Genomic DNA, 22,211 nt, shown 5'->3' with positions numbered 1-22,211 from the left:
GTCCAATTTTATTTTGTGCTGGCATAGAGTGGGACTAATGCCCTTGAGATCATCAAGAGTATATCCAATAGCAGCATGGTGCTTCTTCAAAGTTTTCAATATTTCTCTTCTTCCTGCTCTGAAAGGTTAGCACTATAATAACAAGATATATCTTCTTTTCATCAAGATAAGCATATTTAAGAGTATCAGGTAATGGTTTAAGCTCAAACACGGGATCACCCTTGGGTGGAGGAGGATCCCCTAGAATTTCAACAGGCAAGTTGTGTTTCAAAATAGGTCCATGTTTAAAGAATACTTCATCTATTTCCCTTCTTTCATTCATAAACATATTATTTTCATGGTCTAGCAAATATTCTTCTAAAATATCATTAGGAGGCACGGCAATAGAAGAAAGACCAATAATTTCATCTTTACTAGGCAATTCTTTATCATGGGGTTGTCTATGAAATTTAGCAAAATTAAAATCATGAGACATATCCCCTAAACCAACAGTAACAATATCCTTTTTGCAGTCTATCTTAGCATTAACAGTATTCAAGAAGGGTCTACCAAATATAATGGGACAAAGGTTATCTTGTGGGGAACCAAGAACAAGAAAATCAGTAGGATATTTAACTTTCCCACACAAGACTTCAACATCTCTAACAATCCCAATTGGTGAAATAGTATCTCTATTGGCAAGCTTAATTGTAACATCAATACCTTCTATCTCAGCAAGTGCAATATCATGCATAATTTCTTCGTATAACAAATGAGGTATTGCACTCGCACTAGCACCCATGTCACATAAGCCATCATAGAAATGATCTCCTATTTTAACAGAAACAACAGGCATGCCTACAACAGGTCTATGTTTATTTTTAGTATCGGGTCTAGCAATTCTAGCAACTTCATCATAGAAGTAAATAACATGCCCATCAATATTTTCGACCAAGAGATATTTAACCATAGCAATACTAGGTTCAACTTTAATTTGCTCAGGGGGTGTAGGTGTTCTAGCATTACTCTTACAAACCACAGTTGAAGCTTTAGCATGATCCTTTATTCTAACAGGGAAAGGTGGTTTCTCAATATAAGTGGTAGGAACAATAGGATCAACATTATAAGTGATAGTCTTTTCTTCAACCTTAATGGGTTAAACTACTTTTACTTCAATGGGAGGATGATATTTAAACCACTTCTCCTTAAGGAGATCAACATGAGTAGCAAATGATTCACAGAAAGAAGCTACTATCTCAGAGTCAAGTCCATATTTAGTGCTAAATTCACGAAAAGCATCTATATCCATAAAAGATTTAACACAATCAAACTTAGGTGTTATACCTGACTCTTTACATTCGTCGAGTTCCCAATCTTCAGAGTTGCATTCAATTCTTTCCAATAAATCCCATCTGAATTCAATAGTCTTCATCATAAAAGTACCAGTACAAGAAGTATCGAGCATGGAGAGATTATTGAGAGAAAGTCGAGCACAAAATTTTTTAATAATAATTTCTCTTGAGAGCTCATGATTGGGGCATGAATATAGTATTGACTTAAGCCTCCTCCAAGCTTGAGCGATACTTTCTCCTTTGCGAGGCCAAAAATTATATATATAATTACGATCACGATGAACCAGATGCATAGGATAAAACTTCTGATGAAATTCCAATTTCAATCGGTTGTAGTTCCATGATCCAATATCATCACATAACCTAAACCATGTCAATGCCTTTCCCTTCAAAGATAAAGGGAAGACCTTCTTCTTGATAATATCCTCGGGCATACCTACAAGCTTAAGTAATCCACAAACTTCATCCACATAGATTAGGTGCATATCGGGATGTAATGTTCCATCTCCTGTAAAAGGATTAGCTAGCAGTTTCTCTATCATACCCGAAGGAATTTCAAAGTAAACATTTTCAGTAGGTTCAGTAGGTTGAGGAGCAAATCTTTGCACTACTAGTCGAGGTGAAGATACCCCGAACAAGCCCCTCAAAGGATTATTTTCCATAGTAACAAGTGACAGTAAATTTCAGCACACTATATAAATTTTTCCTTACCAAATTCCACCTACCAAAGGCGCTTCACTCCCCAGCAACGGCACCAGAAAAGAGTATTGATGACCCACAAGTATAGGGGATCTATCGTAGTCCTTCCGATAAGTAAGAGTGTCAAACCCAACGAGGAGCAGAAGGAAATGACAAGCAGTTTTCATTAAGGTATTCTCTGCAAGCACTGAAATTATCGGTAACAGATAGTTTTTGTGATAAGGTAATTCATAACGGGTAACAAGTAATAAAAGTAAACAAGGTGCAGCAAGGTGGCCCAATCCTTTTTGTAGCAAAGGACAAGCCTGGACAAACTCTTATATAAAGGAAAGTGCTCCCGAGGACACATGGGAATTATCGTCAAGCTAGTTTTCATCATGCTCATATGATTCGCGTTCGTTACTTTGATAAATTGATATGTGGGTGGACCGGTGCTTGGGTACTTCCCTTCCTTGTAAAAGCATCCCACTTATGATTAACCCCCCTCGCAAGCATCCGCAACTACGAAAGAAGAATTAAGGTAAACCTAACCATAGCATGAAACATATGGATTCAAATCAGCCCCTTACGAAGCAACGCATAAACTAGGGTTTAAGCTTCTGTCACTCTAGCAACCCATCATCTACTTATTACTTCCCAATGCCTTCCCCTAGGCCCAAAAATTGGTGAAGTGTCATGTAGTCGATGTTCACATAACACCACTAGAGGAAAGACAACATACATCTCATCAAAATATCGAACGAATACCAAATTCACATGACTGCTTATAACAAGACTTCTCCCAAGTCCTCAGGAACAAAAGTAACTACTCACAAATCATATTCATGTTCATAATTAAGGGGTATTAATATGCATAAAGGATCTGAACATATAATCTTCCGCCGAATAAACCAACTAGCATCAACTACAAGGAGTAATCAACACTACTAGCAACCCACAGGTACCAATCTGAGGTTTTGAGGCAAAGATCGGATACAAGAGATGAACTAGGGTTTGAGAGGAGATGGTGCTGGTGAATATGTTGATGGAGATTGACCCCCTCCTGCTGAGAGGATCGATGGTGATGACGATGGTGACGATTTCCCCGGCAGAACAGCTCCACTGGAGCCCTAGATTGGTTCTGCCAAGGTTCTGCCTCAAGACGGCAGCGCTTCATCCCGAAAGCTTTCTTCTCATTTTTTCCAGGGCAAAAGACATCGTATACCAGAAGATGGGCATCAGGGGGCTTCTAGGTGGCCCACGAGGCAGGGGGCGCGCCCTCCACCCTCGTGGACGGTGGTTGGGCCCCCTCTGGTGCTTCCTTCGCCCAATATTTTATATTTATTCCAAAACTGACTTTCGTGGAGTTTAGGGACTTTTGGAGTTGTGCAGAATAGGTCTCTAATATTTGCTCCTTTTCCAACCCAGAATTCCAGCTGACGACATTCTCCCTCTTCATGTGAACCTTGTAAAATAAGAGAGAAAAGGCATAAGTATTGTGACATAATTTGTAATAACAGCCCATAATGCAATAAATATCCATATAAAAGCATGATGCAAAATGGACGTATCATTGGGCCATATACAGTATGACCTGACTTTCGGCCTCTTAGTGACCCATGCTCTTCATCTTCCAGTATGAGCCCGCTGTCTCTTTCGGCCTACTAAAGGCCCACAGTATAGTTGGGCCATATGTAGCATGACCTTAGTATTTGCTTGTTAACGGCCCGTGAAATCAAATGGGCCCACCTGTTGCCCGCTTCGATGTCGGCCTGTTAATGACCCAGGAGGTAACAGGGCCGACCATTAACTTTTGTCCTGGTACAGCCCATTAACTTAATGGGCCCACTAAAGTTCGAACTTTTATGTAGGCCCAATTAGTTAATTTGAGCCCATTACGACGAGCAATTATGCACAGGACCAAAACCGATCAATCAAAGGCCTATGAGAATTTTGGTCCCAACGAGCCCATTAGGGAAGCTCATTAAGGCCAGCGGGCTGCTTCCTTCATATAGGGCCCACGACTGTTCCTCCTAACTAATAATTTCACTGCTTTTTCAGCTGTCTAGCGACCATTTAGCTGGAATGCGAGGCGCGCTAAGCAAAGGTACGGCATACAGGGACAAACGTTACGCATCCGGCATATATTACAGGAAATTACATCCACTGGGCAATCAAAGATTGATGCCAGTGCAAATAAATGAACAGAACCTAACGATCTACAACATCACAATCTGCAACCTCAGCATGGATGACGCCCATAAGCATGTGGGCAAGTTATTGCTGCTTTGCTACACTCTCTCTGAAAACATTGATTAGTTGTTGTTGCGCACAAATGTGCACCTCTGATTCCTCCACCATTTCCATCATTACTTCAGCCATTAATTGGTTCACAAACATACATTTTTCCCGTTGCATTTGAGACAGTGGAAACTGAACAGATTCATATGGCGATTTTGGTAGGCTTGTATTATTGATAGGGGAGAGTGTCTCGACCACTGCATCATAACATAAATGAGGAGGGGAACCGAACAAATTAATCAAGAGTTATTGCCATATTACCTGGCCTAGATTAATTGGAAAGAAACAATAGGGTTGCCTTGTTGTTTTCAGAGTTTGTCTTCTTATCTTCAGCAGCCTGCACCAAATTAACACACTAGCATTGCTATCATTGGCCGGGTCAGATAATAGGAAAGCAACATTGACACAACGAACGTTTGGGCAAACAGACCACACTAGCCTACACCAAATTAACACAATATGGCACAACTACCATCAGCCAGGTAAGGTAATACGAAACCAACATTGACACAATGAATCAATGGGCAACCAGAGCAGCACTACAATTCAGTAATGTGCATGATATGAGATAGTACACTCATGCAGCTCGGTATGCAAAACTACCAGGCAATTTTCCTTACAAAAATCAACATTTTGCTACAATTAAATTTAGATTAGATAAAGGTTGGATTCAGGCCGATTAACAAAATACATGCTGATGTAAAAATATAGTGATATACAACAGGTACTTACATCAGCATTGGAGCACATAGGATCCCCGCAAGATACTTTCCTCGAATACGATCCTAGTGCAGAAAGTCTTCTATCATTTAACCTTATTTTCTAAAAGAGAGATGGGTCAGAAACATGTAGAAAATATGATTAGAATGCTATAAAATTTCATAATGTGAGGATACGCACGTGCTTCTTAGAATTGAGTTGACATATTTTTGCTAGACTGGAGCGGACTAGTTCTTTGGACACTGGAATCTGCTTATTATCAGTAGGAGTTGGGTTTCTCTGTGATGGAGCAGTATCTATGATAACTGGAGTTGGTTTACTATCTCCTGTGTTTGGATCTTTTGCAAAGACCTGGTTTGTAACCCTTCAGATTCTAACATAGCCGCCTTCTCCTTGCATGCCTTATATAGAAGAATGGTGCTTCAATTATAAAACATGCTACAGCAGAGATGGAATACATACAGAAAAACACTAAGGCAACATAAGTGTGTATGATTGGGAAACTAAGATGGCATTGCAACAGACCACTAGAACAGCACTTCAATGTAAAAAAAAGAACATGGTATGGTAGACAGATGAAGTACATACTGATGAATAACAATGCATAAGATATTCAGAAGCATGATGTCCAAACTAAGCAGATGGCATTGTGATAGAGTAGAATGACAATACTTGAATTTGAAACATGTTATCATGAATGGAATAGGTACTGAAAAACAGGAAGGCATGACATATTTACATGCATGATCAACAGGCTAAGCACAAGGCATTGCAACAGAGTAGATGCACTCCAGGACATTATATGCATGTTGTACCCATATCACGGGCCAAGTTAGAGCAAGGACCTTGTGGAATGAATAGGATCCATCATCTTGCAAGTCTTCTGAAGAACTGCCTTTACATGTTCCATCATATTGGGTATCGTTGACGTCAAGTTTGTTGGTCGTTACATTGCACCGTGAGGTTCTTGTGGATAAATCAGTGTGTGCAATTATACCTGACATGCATGGAAGACAACTAGTAGTTAGATTTATGTAATGAGTGCCTATAGGAGACAACATAAATAGTAGGACTGGGGTTAACTAGCAGCAATAGATCTCAAAAACTGAAGGGAGAACACAAATGAAAGCTACAGAATATGTATCATTTGTACTCGAGATTAATTAGATGGCACAAAAAAGTATTCAAGAACAACATAAGTAATACTAGAAGTGGTATAATACTATAATCACCAGCCTGTGGGATAGCATTGGCTGATGGATGATAACTATGGAACAACTTACCTAAAGAACAAGTCTCTTAGCTGAACTATGGAACAGCGTTAACTCCTGAACAAGACCTGTAAGAGATCAGCATTAATATACAGTGAAATGTGATAATCTATTTCCATGCTTAGATGAATAACAAAGCCATAAATGTTGCACATAACTAAGATGAGGGTACAACCTATCTGGCCGCCATCCATAGGAGTGAGCATCATGTGCTGACTTGTCGATGGCCTTGCAGTTGTTGTGGATGTCCATGTCGGGCACGCGCATTCGATGCAGGGAACTATTGAGTGGGGACTATAGCTCCATTCTTGTGTATGCTTCCCATGTTGGAGCAGCTGCGGTGAGTTGGAAGACGGTGTGGTTATAGATGCAGAAACGCATAATGTTAAGAACGACACATATCTCTGATCTGAAGAAATACCCTAAGAGATCAACAGCAAGGTACGAGAGTGGTCACACATCTGTTGACTGAAGACTAAATTGGGGTCACACGATTTTATTTTATTTTGGTATTGTCCGATCTATGCTGGATGGCTTGATGGCTGTCTTGTGCCTCCCGGCTGACACCGTTCAGAATCTTCCTCGAAGAGCCAGCGACCACCGGCAGAGCAGCCTGCCTCCACTGTCCGACCAAAACCCCGCTCCCTGCCGCACCGCACTATCGTGGTTGCGTCACCCCTCGCCAATCCACAAAGACTCTCCATCATCTAGATCCGACGGCGGCAGTACCTTCAACCCACGCAACTCTAAGATAGCCATCTAAGCGCTGCTACCGCGGCGAACTTGCGCCCCCGCACCCTTACGTTAGACACCAGCCAACCAGCAGCCTAGGAGCTCTGCCACCTCGAGGGGTGCTGCTTCCCATTGGGAATTGATTGGCCCGGAATAAAAATTCAGGCAACTATCACCTAAATAAAGTGATTTGAGATGAGGGTATGACCTATCTTGCGGCCCGGTGAAGTAGGCAGCTCCAGCTGCCGAGTCGGTGAGGCCGGCGCGGTTGCGGTGGCTACCGGCGGCAGGGAAGCAGAGATGTCGCGACAGTCGGCGGCTACGGGGAAGCAGATCCGAAGTTGGAGCCGCTCTGGCACCGTGCACAACGGCGGGGGTGAAGCGGCTCCGGTACGATTCATGTGGTCGTCGTCGAGGTAGCTCCGGCAGCACGGAGTAAGACGCACACGTCCCAATGCACGACGGCAAACGGACAGCGTCTCCGGCATTGGGGAGGAGGGAGGCTGTGAATTTGGTGCAATGGGGGCGCCATGGAGGAGGGGCTGAGGTTCCGCGGCTAGGGAGAAGGGAGCTTCCGAGGATAATGTGATTTGGCGCCCACGAGGTATGAATGGGGAATTGGGAGGGGAACCATGTCTTATGGATGCATTTGTCTGAAATGTGGGGGGAGTTACAGTTCTACCCCTGCCTTTAGGCTTCTCGGCTTGCGTCTGTGTACTGAGGGTCGGGGATAGTAGAGTAACTTTGCTTCTCCCAAATAATGGGCGTGAGCAATTTTGGGCGAGGAGGGTGTGTTTTGAAATAGTCGGCGTGAGCGATTTTGGGCGAGGAGAGGTTGTTTTGCCGCCCATGGCTTATGAATTATTCGGCACATGTCATTTCGGTCGAGGAGAAGACGTGCTTGTATGAAGTTAAGAACCTACCCTCGATGTACAACGGGTCAATTGATGCGTGTCCCACATAGGCCGGTAATTTCGCGTCTCCCATCTACTTGCTCAGGCGAATTCCACCGAGTAGAGGGTGTTTAACGGTTCGTTCAAATTTTGGGAGAACGAGCATCCACGTCTACCTTACCAAGTCGATTCGAATCAAATTTTGAAATATTAGCTTGCCACTTCTTTTTTAGATGGAGAGATGATGCTCGGGACTAATGTGTTTTTACATGCTCATTGCTAACGATTTACTATATGACAAATAGTTGACCCACTCAAAAATGGGAATCAAACCCAAAATGAAATATCTCGATTCAATGAAATAGCTCGTTCAACAGGTCAAAATAGTGAACTAAATCCAAAATTGAACACCTCAATCGAGTAGCATGTTGTACAGTATTATAGTACTCCATGAACATGTTGAAAGTCAAATTAATGAACTTGTTTGATACGCATATCTCCGTTCATGTGTGGATTGCAGACAACATGTTCTCCAATTTAAATATTTGAATGCAAGTTTATATCGAAACATGGTTTATATCAGTCTTTGATGCATAAAACGTGACCTCCCCTCTCTCGGACTCCTGCTCTCTCTCTCTCTCTCTCGCCGACAATCTTCAATTCTATCGCATGCATCCAACACACAAACCTTGTTGGTCCCTCTCCCTCTCTCTCCCTCTCTCTCTTTCTTTGTGTGTGGGGGGATCTTTCTAGTTCGCATGCATATATACTCCATATATAGGTCTCTCTCGCATACTATGTATGATTCTCTAGTCCAGGATAAATATCTTGGGTGCACTCATTGTACGCACACAAATTCCCTGACTCGTTGCCCGTAACTCTCTCACGCACCACTCTGCCATCTTGGATCTCTTCCCTCTCTCTCTCTCAAACTCTCCATCTCCCTGGGTCACACATACACATGCATATCTCACTCGCACTCGATAGACCCATCTAAAACTCTATCTCTCCCTCGTTCTCTCTCCATCTCACACGCACACACGCACAATCTCATGCCTAGCCAAGTATGATGGTCTCTCACTCAATTGTAGGCACACGCAGTCCCCCCTATATGTATATGACTAGCTAATTCTTAGTCTCCATCACAAATGTGTGCATGGTCTATCTCGATTTCTCTCAGGGCATCTTTCTATTGCACACACACCTCGTTCCTCGATCTCCCACCCATATAGTCCCCTCACGATCTCGAGGGGATCCCTCTATCACAAACACACCCTCTCTCCCTCCCCATGCGTCCATCTCGACCTTTGTTCCTTGTTGGCCAGACCTCTATTGGACATGTGCTATAGGGGTGTCTCTCTCCATTGCAAACAATCACGCACTAGCTATCTTCGTGTATCTCCTCACCTCGCTTTTCGATCTCGGAGATGCATGCATGATGTGTTTGCATAAGAAATGGACACACACATCTCTCTCTCTAATTTATCGTTTGTTGTCCCTTTCTCTTTCACACACATACTCTTTTTCACTCACTCGGTCTCCTTGACATGCACTTGATCTCTCTCAACTTAGGTACTCTCTTCGGTCCATAGCATATAGATTTATTGAAAAGTCAAACATCACAAAGTTTGACCATGTACGTGGAGAAAAACATTTACATCTAGAATGGCAAACATATACCGTTAGATTCATCATGAGATGTAGTTTCGTATGATGTTTCTTTGGTATTGTAGATATAAATTGCATAAACCTGGTCAAAGTTTCCAAAGTTCGACTTCTAAAAAATTTATATGCACTGCATTATCGAGCGGATGGAATATCTCCTTCCCCCTCTCAGCTATCTGACGCACCACTTAGCCTTATCGGGGCTCCTCTATCTCTCTCAAACTTTATACCTCCCTGGTTCACACATACACAAGTCTCGCTCGCGCTACATAGACCCATCTAACACTCTCCGCCCTTGTTCTCTCTCTATGTGACACGCACCCCCCTAAGTACCATAATCCCTCACTCCATCATAGGCGCACACACTCCCCCCTAAGTATGACTATCTCTCACTAGCCATCAGGAACACACATATTGTCTCCTTCCATCCATACGTCTATCTAGATATCTCTCGGTGTATCTTCTATCATGCACACACCTTGTCACTCGATCTCCCACCCATGTAGTCCCATCACGATCTGTAGGGGATCTCTCTATGACAAACATACACTCTCTCCTCCCCATGTCTGCATTTTCTCCGTACGTCTCTCTTGACCTCTCTCCCTTGTTTGTCAGACCCCTCTTGGCCATGTGCTAGGGGTCTTTCTCTCTCGGTTGCAAACAACCACACACTATCTCCTCACTTTGCTTCCGATGTCGAAGATGCATGTGTGATATGTTTGCATAAGACACACATGCTTTTTCTCTACTTTTATCGTATATTGTCCATGTCTCTTTCACACACGCACACACACTTTTTCGGTCACTCTTTCTATTTCACACACTCTCTCTCTCTCTCTCTCTAGTTAGGTACTCTCACGTCCATAAGCATATGGATGTTTTGAAAAGTCAAACCTCAGAAAAGTTTGACCAGGTATATATGGAGAAAAACATTTACATCTGGAACGATCATTAGATTCATCACAACATGTACTTACTTCATACTGTCATCTATCTTTGGTATTGTAGATATAAGTAATTTCTTTATAAACTTGGTCAAAGTTTCAAAAGTTTGACTTTAAAAAATGTAGGCACTACATTATTGAACGGATGGAGTAGCTCTTTCTCTCTCTCTCTCTGCTATCTCTCACGAGCCTCCCCTCTCACTCAAGCTCTCTATACCGATGGATTATATGGTCATTGTGTCAGCATATAGCTCCGTATATTGTTTAGTTGACCGGCCAACCAGTCCAGATGCTGCCTTGTCAGCTCGTGTTCTCTATCTTCGTGTGCTGGCCCATGTGGCAGTGGGTGAAAATAAGTAAACTAGAGGCCCACCTGACATGTGGTGAAGTAAACAAAGTTGAAACCACTCGGGATAGCACCCCGCACGCTAGTAAATTGAGGGCACACTTCTTCCACGTGAAGGAAGCACTCGCGCAAAATTCACCACTGCGCGGCGGCATGCACAGAGGGATGCACTCACCCACACCCAGCACACAACACACACCAGCACACGTGTACACCGGCGTCGCCGCCAGCTGAGATGGACGGTGAGGCAGCCAACAAGCGGAGGCGACTCGAGCCAACACCGCATCCGGCGATCCTGGACTTCATCAGCAGCCTCCCTGACGACATACTACTCGTCATCATCAGCCGCCTCCCCACCAAATCTGCCGTGCGGACCACCCTGCTCTCCCGGCGGTGGCGCCCCCTCTGGCGCTGCGTCCCCCTCAACCTCACCATCAACAGCTGCCTTTGTGACGGGTATTGCAAACGCATGGCTACAGTCTCCAAGATCCTTTCATCGCACCCTAGGCTAGCCAGACGCCTTGACATCCGCATGTTCAGTACCAACTGCAAGGTCCAAGCCAAGTTCGACGAGTGGTTCTTATCCCCCGCCCTAGATCAGCTCGAGAAGCTCAGCTTTGAAGCTGGACGATGTCGCTCTTTGTCGTCGTCCGCGCTCTGCCTCACACCAACGCTGCGCCGCGCCAGCTTCATCTCTTGCTATCTTCCCTAGATTAATGATGCGCCTGCCCTTCTTCTCCCTCAACTCAAGCAGCTCGACCTCTTCGACGTTGGCATCTCAAAGAAGGCTATGGAGCACCTGCTCCGCAGCTGTACTACACTCGAGTACCTCCGTCTTCAGCACATCCACGGGTTCATTAGCCTCCACATCGCCTCGACGAATCTCCGATGGATTTATGTGTCTTGCTGGCCCCGCAACAAGACATCAATTGGGAAGAGATCACTCTAGCTGTTCCACGTTATGGTCATTGAGAATGCGCCTTTCCTTGAGAGATTGCTTGTATCTGATCCAGAAGGTCCAACAAAAATCAGGGTCATTGACGCGCCAAAATTGACAGCGTTGGTGTACTCATCTGTCAAATTCTCTGAACTCTTTATTAGATCTGTAATTATTCAGGTATAGCACTCATCTTCTTCTCTGTCTTCTTGAAATTCACATTTTTAAATTTTTCTTGATGTATTTATGACTGTCATCCAGAAAATGATTCCCACAAGCTTGACCCAGTCTATGCACACAGTGAAGATCTTGGCAATAAAATCTATCGGCCCCAATCTAGATCAAGTTGTTGGATTCCTTACATGCTTTCCATGCATGGAGAAGCTACTCATCGAGGTGAAACTTCTTTCCTATTAGTAAACGGTAATCACAGCATAGCTCAATTTTTTCATAATTTTCCCAAATTATGATGACAAGTGTAGTGTTCAAAACTGCATATACGCACTGCACCGAAAGAAATGTTTTTAGTATTTTTTTCTCATGTGATCACCTGCATCGTTTTTTTGTTGTACTACTACTATAGTAGCCTGGGCTAGTCATAGTGGCAAGTAACTTAGAGTAGTAACTCTATGGTTATCCTAAGAGCAAGTACTACCTCCGTCCTGGTTTACTCTTCCTATTTTGTAGTATCAAAATTTGACCATAGATTTAACTGACAAAATGTTAATGCATGTCACTAAAAATTATATCGTTGGATTCGTATTTGAACATAATTTCAAATGGTATAATATTTGGTGACATGCATTGGCATTTTCTTAGGTAAATATATGGTCAAAATTTTACACTAAATACAAGGTAGTACAAAAGTGGGCTATAACGGTCCTCCACTATGTAGGCCAAAACACGTGCCAAATTCACTTGTGATGCATTTGGCATCGATGCCCCTCCATTGCTCACCTGGTGCCCCAATCTGGATCACCTACTTTGCTCCGGTGCCAAATTAACCCATGCAATGAAAAAACACTTGCATGATTGAGGCAATAAAAACACTTGTTTGGGAGAGTGGGAGGCTAGTGTAGTTAGTTTGATTGATTTGTTTATACATGTGGGTCTGTGTGCATAGCGGTGCCAACTCTCTCACATCGCGAGAGCGGTGCCAAAATCTTTTGATTTGACATCGATGCGTATTATGTGGCATACTTTTGAGAAATATGGCATCTGCCACATAGTGGAAGGCAACAAATGCCCAAGCTCTTCACGTGCTCCTAGGTAAATGAGACGAGAGAGAGAGAGAGAGAGAGAGAGAGAGATCACTAGTCAGCCAACCCTATCGTATGAGCGAATGATATTGGTACCTCTTGATGACACGGCAATCTTATACAGCCAGCTCCTCTGATATGTTCTCTTCTTTTGTAGATAAAAAAGACCCGATAGTGAAAAATGTGTTGCGCTATAATAATCTCATTGAATGCTTTGATCTCCATCTTACAGAAATTGATTTGATTGACTATTGAGGCAGCACATCTGAGTTTAAATTGGCCAGGTTCTTTGTTTTGGAGGCAAGTGTGCTCAAGGTAATGAGGTTGGGCGTTCTCTGGCGCAACAATGAATGGCGTGCTGATCACCGCAAGCGTCTAAGCCTAAATGACAAAGTCTCCGCAGAAGCTGAATTTGTTTTTGAAACATCAAGTGGCTAGAGACTCGAAAATTTATTTTCCCATTGGTGACTTGTCAGGGCGGTGGATTTTAGTTTGTACGATAATGCTGCATCCACCTAAAGTAATGAAAGTTCTTACATAAACTTCCTAGTAATTCCCTCTTCGTAGGTGCGGCATTACTCCTAACATTTGTAATCTCAGTTTGGAACTTGTAATATTGCTGTGTCCTATTCCTGCGTTTTCAAAATCCTGTGAATCAAAGAGCTCCTGAGTTGGTGATGATGTTGTGTCTGCCATCTTTCACCAATAGCCATCGGATCTAGATATGACGCATACAAACCAAACTTCTGCAGTTTTGTAGAAAGATGCCCGCACTTGTTCCCTATTTACAAACAACTCCTTGTCTCTCACAATCAGCCTTATCTTCTCCCCACCACATCCAGAAGGCCATGGAAAAATCTGGCGTGATGGCCGCTACCGGCACCGTCCACCCCCAATCTTGGTGTTCTGTGCAATGCACTGGCATCTACGCACGGGAAATTATGTCGAACACGGGTAGTTGTAAGTAGGCTAGCTCTACAGCCATGATGGTAGTGACTATAGACGGTGAGGCTGACTTTGGTATGCCGAACACGGCGCCTACACTCAGGTGTCATCTCCAGCGCAGGGTCTTGTCACTTTACTGTGAGGAGTAGCACGTAATAATTTGACCAACGGGTAGTACATTACTACTACATTGGTAGTTACTACTAGTACTAGCACCACCGTCTGGATTTAGTAGTACTACTACGTCCGTCTGGATTTAGTATTTGACTAGCTATATCTAGTAATGCATGTCACAAAAAATATACTACTCCCTCTGTAAATAAATACATGGTGTATTGTTTTATTCCTTCTGGTAGATGGCTCAAATCTGAAGTCTCATTAATCAGACTACTATTGTACTCACCGAGCACTCAGCTTGGTAAGCTACCAACAAAAAAATTGCAATCAAAGACTACTATCGTACTCCCTCCGTACTGGTGCATTAGTCACATTACGAAAACCAAATAGTAATCCCAAAACTTTTAGGTACGGTGCATTAACTACCCACCTCGTTCCCTGTTTTTTGCCACGAAAAAAGAAATCATCCAATATGAGACGTGGGGTGCGTATGCATCCAATGGCTTGAGACTACTTAGCACAACATTTTTGGTTACATGCATTAACATTTTATTAGTTAAATCAAAGGTCAAAACTTGGCGCAAAATGCAAAGGGGACCAATAAACCAGTAAACATCAAAGTTCTCTCGTTTGGCCCCAACTAGAGGTTCGGTGAGATAACTATACTGCACCGGCACGGAGGGGGACGCAGCTTCATTGACTTACTGCACCTACCTTTGGGTGTATGATAGGTGGGCCCAACAGGTGGCTAGCCCACCTGTCATGCAGCCAAAGGCAGGTGCAGTTAAGGCACCGGAGCTCAGTCCCATAGGGACGCAGCTTCATTGACTTACTACACCTGCCTTTGGTGTATGATAGGTGGGCCCAACTGGTGCCTGGCCCACCTGTCATACAGCCAAAGGCAGGTGCATTAGAGGGCCGACGAGTAGATGGCCAACACACACGTGAATGCAACGCAGTCTGCACTTCTCATATAAAGGCTCCCCGCCAGTCCAATCTACAAAATCCTACGCACCTACGCACCCTAACCAAGGGCAAGAGTGATCACTCCAATCTCAAGATCAGTTGACTACAAGCTAGACCCATGGAGACGATGAGCGCGAGCATCAACCGGCTGTGCCAGATGGTCCATGACGCCGGCCTGCGGCCCGGCACCAAGGAATGTCTCTAGGTTGTGCTTGAGGCCACCGGGGCGAGAGGCCGCTTGGATGACAGCTTAATCTCCTTGTTCTACGAGGTCCTCGTCGGCTTCCTCGACAAGTTCGTCATCGTCAAGAAGCTCACGGACGACCTTGACGTACACCTCTAGCCCACGCGCCCAGACTCTATGATGCCTGCCACCCTCAATGGCCTCTATGGTGACAACCTCTTCGACGCACTGGTGGCCCTGTGACTGCCCGCCGTTGCGTCGGAGAATGTCCACCTCGAGGTCGCGCTCGTCGCGCAGCGCCTGGCGAAGCAAGACACCATCGACATAATCACCCACGTCTACGCGCAAATCGTCCACAAGGACTACTACGTGCCAGAAGAGGACAATAGGTCGTTGGCCTTCTTGGACCGCAGGGCAACCTTGGACGGCATTGTTCAGAAGCACATTGAGCTCGCCGCCAACGCCGCTGCTCCTCACACGTCGGTTGGTGACCCGGCGCACTAGGGCGTGAGGATGTCATTGATGGATCTGTATGTATATTTATCTTTCCATCAAATCCATGTAGTAGTATATGGTACTACTAGTAATTATCTTACCTTTCGCGTCAACTTCATAATTTTTGTACGTACTCCATGCATGAACCACGCCAGAACCAAACTTCTCATTACTCTAGGGAAAATCGTTATTTCTATCTATCGGTTGCGCCATGGAGCAGAACCAAATTTTACAAGTTACAAGTTCAAAAGGAAAAGCATGTAGTGTTCGCGTCGCACCCCCACACGGTTGGTCCGGCACGCCGCTCAAGGGGGAATGCTTGTTGTGTTGCATTTTTCACTTACAAGTGGGACTACAGTTGAGCAAACCCCCACCCCGCCCACCGCGCGAAGGCTGAGAAAACAGGAGGGAGAAGACATGGTTGTGCCACGGACTCCAAGAAAATTGGTGTCGGATGGGACTCGTGTGGGTGGCGTGTGTCGTACTGCTAGACATGAATGCTAGTTATGGCCCATGCCACCCCACTACTATATTGAGCCTATATCGAGGTGTTGGTTATGTAGAACAAATTTCCTGGAGTCTGTGCTCAGCCCTCCTCTATCTCTCTTCTCAGCTAGCCAGCATACGCGTGGAGCCCATCGTCTGTTTGCTCACATGTGGTCCCACATGTTAGTGAAAACGCAAGAGGACCCACTGAACCTGCACATCTTTCACCTCGACGTGCTGGTGATGAAAAACAAATCCAATAAAGATCTTCGGTGGACGCTTTTGGAGTTACTCAAGTGTAAGATTCTATTTACAGTTTAACCCAAGATGCACATCACGTGGCTTCAACTAGCACTCCATTTTCTTGCATGACACAACCTGGATGCTGGATGTCCTACGTGTCGGCAAAAGGAGGAAGAACTCAACCAAATCTTCTCCACATTTAGACCAGAGGAGTAGGAGACACGGCAAGCCCTGTGCCTACATCATACTACGTATAAGCCCACCTCACGCAGTCACGCTATCACCATATTTCTCGGCCTTCGTGCGACACCTAGATCTAGTTGATCTAACTAGATCTAACTATTGTGCTAGCATACTCCAATATTGGTTGGCTCTATGTGATGTGGCGACTTCATATAACCGGATGCTGGCCATACTACTACGGTACTAACACTCCAAGAAGTGAGTCAAAAACCATTCATAAATTGAGTTTGACATGCATATGCAAATGTACCATTCATTACATACAACAAGTCATCAACACACAACGACAACGAGGATACATGTTGGATTATAGATTAGTTCCAACAAAACATTCTAGTAAATACTAAAGTTTTCATCACACAACAAATAACAAGCAATCAAATGAACTTCAGCTCAACCAATCCTCCGAGTTGGAAACGCTTGCTTTGAACCATAGGTAAGCCTCTGGGAAGGGCTAGCTATTGTCAATCTCGAGACCAACGCATCAATGATCATCCAGGCTGAAGCGGCCTATATCAGGACGCATATTGTGATAGCCACGGTAGGAAACCATAGCAATGTCCAAGGTATAGATATAGTTGCTTCTCATAAATGGTAGTAACGTTGTGTCAACAGTAGCTAGATCGCCTTTCACCATCATTGGATAGTTTTGTCCAAGGAAGAGCGAGTTTCCTCCAAGAGTATCAATACTAAACCAGGGAGAAGGTGTTGGCGCTAGCACAGTAGTATCCATCCTGAATACCCTGCAACGGATGTTGGAATAGGTTCGGAGAGTGCGACCATGGGAGACAACACTTGCTTCCTTAGTAACATTAGTAGTGCCCTGTATACAGACAAGAAGAGGTGGTCCATTAGAATAAGTTTCCAGGCGTCACTGAGTATATGGGTCCTCATGCTCGTGATCATCATCATCGTCATCTCCCCCATGGTTTTAAAAAAAATCAAGTATAGGTGGTGGAATGTTCACAGGACCTTGGAAACACAAGAAGGTTAATTAGTAAAGGGAAACTAGCTAACCCACATGCATGTGGATCAAACAATTATATTTATGATGGAAGACAAACGTACGGAAAGCATCAGGATTCCATGCGAAAATAGTGCCATGAGTGGTGGCAGCAAACACAATACCCACACATTGAATTGCATCACAGTACTCATCTGTGTACAGAAATTGATTTTTGTAACGCCCCGAGACCGTTGCGCCAGGTATCTTCCAGTTATTCGCCGACGTTGCCATGTCTTTTACTTGCGTGTTGCATCTTATCATGTCATCATGTGCATTGCATCATCATGTTTTAAAACTTGCATCTGTCCCGGTCTCCTCGTCCTCTCCGTTGTCTGTTCTAAGCCCAACCACACTTGCACGCGCCCGCAACATGTCCGAAATATTATTTTATAAGTGGCCGGAAAATGTTCTCGGATTGGGTTGAAAGTTGGCATGCGGTGTTGTTATAGTGTAGATAGACCGCCTGTCCAGTTTCATCACATTCGGAGTTCGTTTGATATCCCAACCGTTAAACTATAGTGGCATTATAGTTGGGCACACGTTGGACGTTTTCGGTCTCCAGAAACAGTCGCCGGGCCTCCCTCTCTTCTCTTCTCTCAGCTCGAGAGCGTCTACACAGCCCACTACCTACCGCCAAATCCAACCTAAGCTCTTTCGTCAGCCCGCGGCCCTCCTCGCGCGTGTCCGAAAGCTGCCCCGGACCCGACCCGGACAGTTGCCATCGTTGTGTCCGGATCATCCCCAAACATCTACAAAACATCTCCATTTTGTTAATTGGGCCCCTAACCTATTTATCCGCGACCGTCCGATTACGATCGGAGAGACCTAACCGCCCTAAGCTGTTCTGACTTACTATTTATAGTCCACCCTTAGTCATTTTGGACAACCCTAAAAAATTCTCCACCTTGTCCCATCCATCCCATTCCCCACGCCGCCGCCACTTTCCTTGTATTCAGCGTCGATCCAACCAGCAATCCCCACCTCTCCCTCTCAGATCGACCCCGCGCTCGATCCCGATTGGATCGAGAGCCTCCTCCTCCCTCTTCGATCCAGAGGAGTGGAGATCCTCCTCGCTCTCCCGAAGCCCCTGCCTCCTCTCTCGTCCACCAAGAACAGTGCCGCCCCTCTCCTTCCCGTGCTTCCTCTCCTCTCGCCTGACCCCGACCTCTCTCTTCTCCTTCGCAGGTGCTCCGCTCGCCATGGCCCCGAGCTCCGCCGCACCAAGTCCGTCCCTGCATCATCCCCGTCGCCACGTCCTTCTTCACGCCCGCAAACTTCGGCCTCCCTCGCCTTCCCCACGTCACCGGAGCCCCGCGTCCAAGTCCCGCGCCCCCACGACCTCGCTGCAGCTCGACACCGCCGCAAGTCCATGTCGTCGTCGGCCTCTGCTTCCCCTACAATAGATCGAGCGCCTCGACCCCCCTGCAATGTCGCCTCGCCAGCCCATATCGACCGCCCGGATCCGTGTCTCCTCCATTTTTCCCATTCCGGTCGGATCCCGCCGGCTCGGCCCTGTCCCCGGCCACCGGTGCCCTCGCCGGAGACCACCGACAAGCCGCCGCGCCAAGTCCTTCTGTCATTGCCCCTGCTTCCTCTGCATTGGTCTGCTGCGCGAGGGAGACGAGCGCAGCGCTCCTGCTTCGTTGACCGCGACCGCCCGAACTGGGCCTTCTGCTGCTGCTGACCACCTGCCCAAGGCCCAGTTCGCTCCGGCCCAACTCCGCAGCGCCAGCCGGATTCGACCTCAAGGCCGAAGTGAGCCGCTCTCCAGATCCCCTCTTCCTATTGGGCCAATAGGATTCGGCCCGAGATGTGTTTTTTTCTGTAGAACGTTTTAGCAATTAAACATGAGACTGCAGTTTTTACAGAAAAGTCCTCCTAGTTCATGCATTTAATAACTTCTCAACCGTGCATCGGTTTAAAATAATTTATATATGTAAAATGCTTAGAATTTTGTGTAGTTTAATAATATGCAATTTTCATCCATGTTTGAAATGCTTAAAATGTTGTTTGTTCAAATTTGCTCAAATAACTTGTTAAAATGAATTCTTTCATAACTAAATAACCGTAACTCAGAACTTAACAATCTTTATATGTAAATGGGGTAGAAAAATGCCTAGTTTAACATGGTGGCTTTACTTTGCATGTTTAAAAACTCTAAAATATGGTTTAGGGCAGAACAGTACCAAAACTAAAATATGCATATGGGGATTTACCAGACTTGTTGTTTGTTGTTCCGGCCTCATTTCAACTTGCCTAGATAGGTAGTTTTCATTTGCTTCACCCTCTTGCCATGTTTAACAACATTTAATATTGTTGGGTACATAAGCAAGATCGAACTAAACAAGTCACATGGTGTTTCGTCAATATGCAACGGAGTTGCATATTGAGCTCCACTTAATTTGTAGTGTTGTTTGTAGCACTTTGCCATGCCATGCTTCATTAAACCAGACATGCATCATACTTGATTGTGCATCATGCCATGTTTATGTGGTGGTCGCTTACTATGTTGCTTGCTTCTTTCCGGTGTTGCTTCTTCGGGTTGGTTCCGATAACGTTGCGTTTGTGAGGATTCGTTCAACTACGTCTGTTTGTCTTCTTCATGCACTCGTTCTTCTTCCTTGCAGGATCTCAGGCAAGATGACCATACCCTCGAAATCACTTCTATCTTTGCTTGCTAGATGCTCGCTCTTTTGCTATGCCTATGATGCGATACCTACCACTTGCTTATCATGCCTCCCATATTGTTAAGCTAAGCCTCTAACCACCTTGTCCTAGCAATCCGTTGTTTGGCTATGTTACTGCTTTGCTCAGCCCCTCTTATAGCGTTGCTAGTTGCAGGTGAAGATTGGAGTTTGTTCCTTGTTGGAGCATGATTGTTGTTGGGATATCACAATATCTCGTATTTAATTAATGCATCTATATACTTGGTAAAGGGTGGAAGGCTCGGCCTTATGCCTGGTGTTTTGTTCCACTCTTGCCGCCCTAGTTTCCGTCATATCGGTATTATGTTCCCGGATTTTGCGTTCCTTACACAATTGGGTTATAATGGGAACCCCTTGACAGTTCGCTTTGAATAAAACTCCTCCAGCAAGGCCCAACCTTGGTTTTACCATTTGCCTCACCACCACCTACTTTTCCCTTGGGAGTCGTGCTCCCGAGGGTCATCATTATTTTAACCCCCCCCCCCCCGACGAGTGCTCCTCTAGGTGTTGGTCCAAAATAGAGCCACTTGCAGCGCCACCTCGGGGAAACTTGAGGGTTGGTTTTAGTTGTACGTAGTGTTCATCCGGTGTTGCCCTGAGAACGAGATATGTGCAGCTCCTATCGGGATTTGTTGGCACATCGGGCAGTCTTGCTGGACTTGTTTTACCATTGTCGAGGATGTCTTGTAACCGGGATGCCGAGTCTGATCGGATTGTCTTGGGAGAAGGAATATCCTTCATTGACCGTGAGAGCTTGTGATGGGCTAAGTTGGGACACCCCTGCAGGGATTGAACTTTCGAAAGTCATGCCCGTGGTTATGGGCAGATGGGAATTTGTTAATGTCCGGTTGTAGAAAACCTGAAGTTTATCTTAATTAAAATACAGCAACCGCGTGTGTAGCCGTGATGGTCTCTTCTCGGCGGGGTCCGGGAAATGAACACGGTGTTGGAGTAATGTTTGACGTAGGTTGTCCTAGGATCACTTATTGATCATAGTTTCTCGAACGTGATTTTCCTTCTCTTCCCGCTCTCATTTGCGTATGTTAGCCACCATATCTGCTAGTCACTTGCTGCAGCTCCACCTCATACCTTTACCCTTCCTATAAGCTTAAATAGTCTTGATCGCAAGGGTGTGAGATTGCTGAGTCCCCGTGACTCATAGATACTTCCAAAACCAGCTTGCGGGTGCCGAGGATTCCGTGCAGATGACGCAACCAAGCTCTAAGAGGAGCTCTATGAAGATCTTGTCCTTTGTGTTGTTTCGTTCTAGTCGATCAGTAGTGGAGCCCAGTTGGGGTCGATCGGGGATCTGTGTAGCATTTGGGGTAGTCTTCTTTTATTTTGGTTCCGTAGTCGGACCCTGTTTGTATTTGGATGAATGTAATGTTTTTATTCATGTATTGTGTGAAGTGGCGATTGTAAGCCAACTATGTATCTCTTTCCCTTATGTATTACATGGGTTGTGTGAAGATTACCTCACTTGCGACATTGCTTTCAATGCGGTTATGCCTCTAAGTCATGCTTCGACACGTGGGAGATATAGCCGCATCGAGGGCGTTACAAGTTGGTAGTCAGAGCCTTCCCCGACTTAGGAGCCCCCTGCTTGATCGAATCATTGGTGTTGTTGAGTCTAGAAAATTGTTTTGAGTCTTTTAGGATTATATATATCGGAGAGTAGGATTATTTTTACTCCTCAGTCCCTTCGTCGCTCTGGTGAGGCATCCTGGCGTAGAGTTTTGACTCT

This window comes from Triticum aestivum, chromosome 1A (assembly GCF_018294505.1).
Source record: "Triticum aestivum cultivar Chinese Spring chromosome 1A, IWGSC CS RefSeq v2.1, whole genome shotgun sequence".
NCBI lineage: Eukaryota > Viridiplantae > Streptophyta > Magnoliopsida > Poales > Poaceae > Triticum > Triticum aestivum.
Note: the sequence above shows the minus strand (reverse complement) of the source record.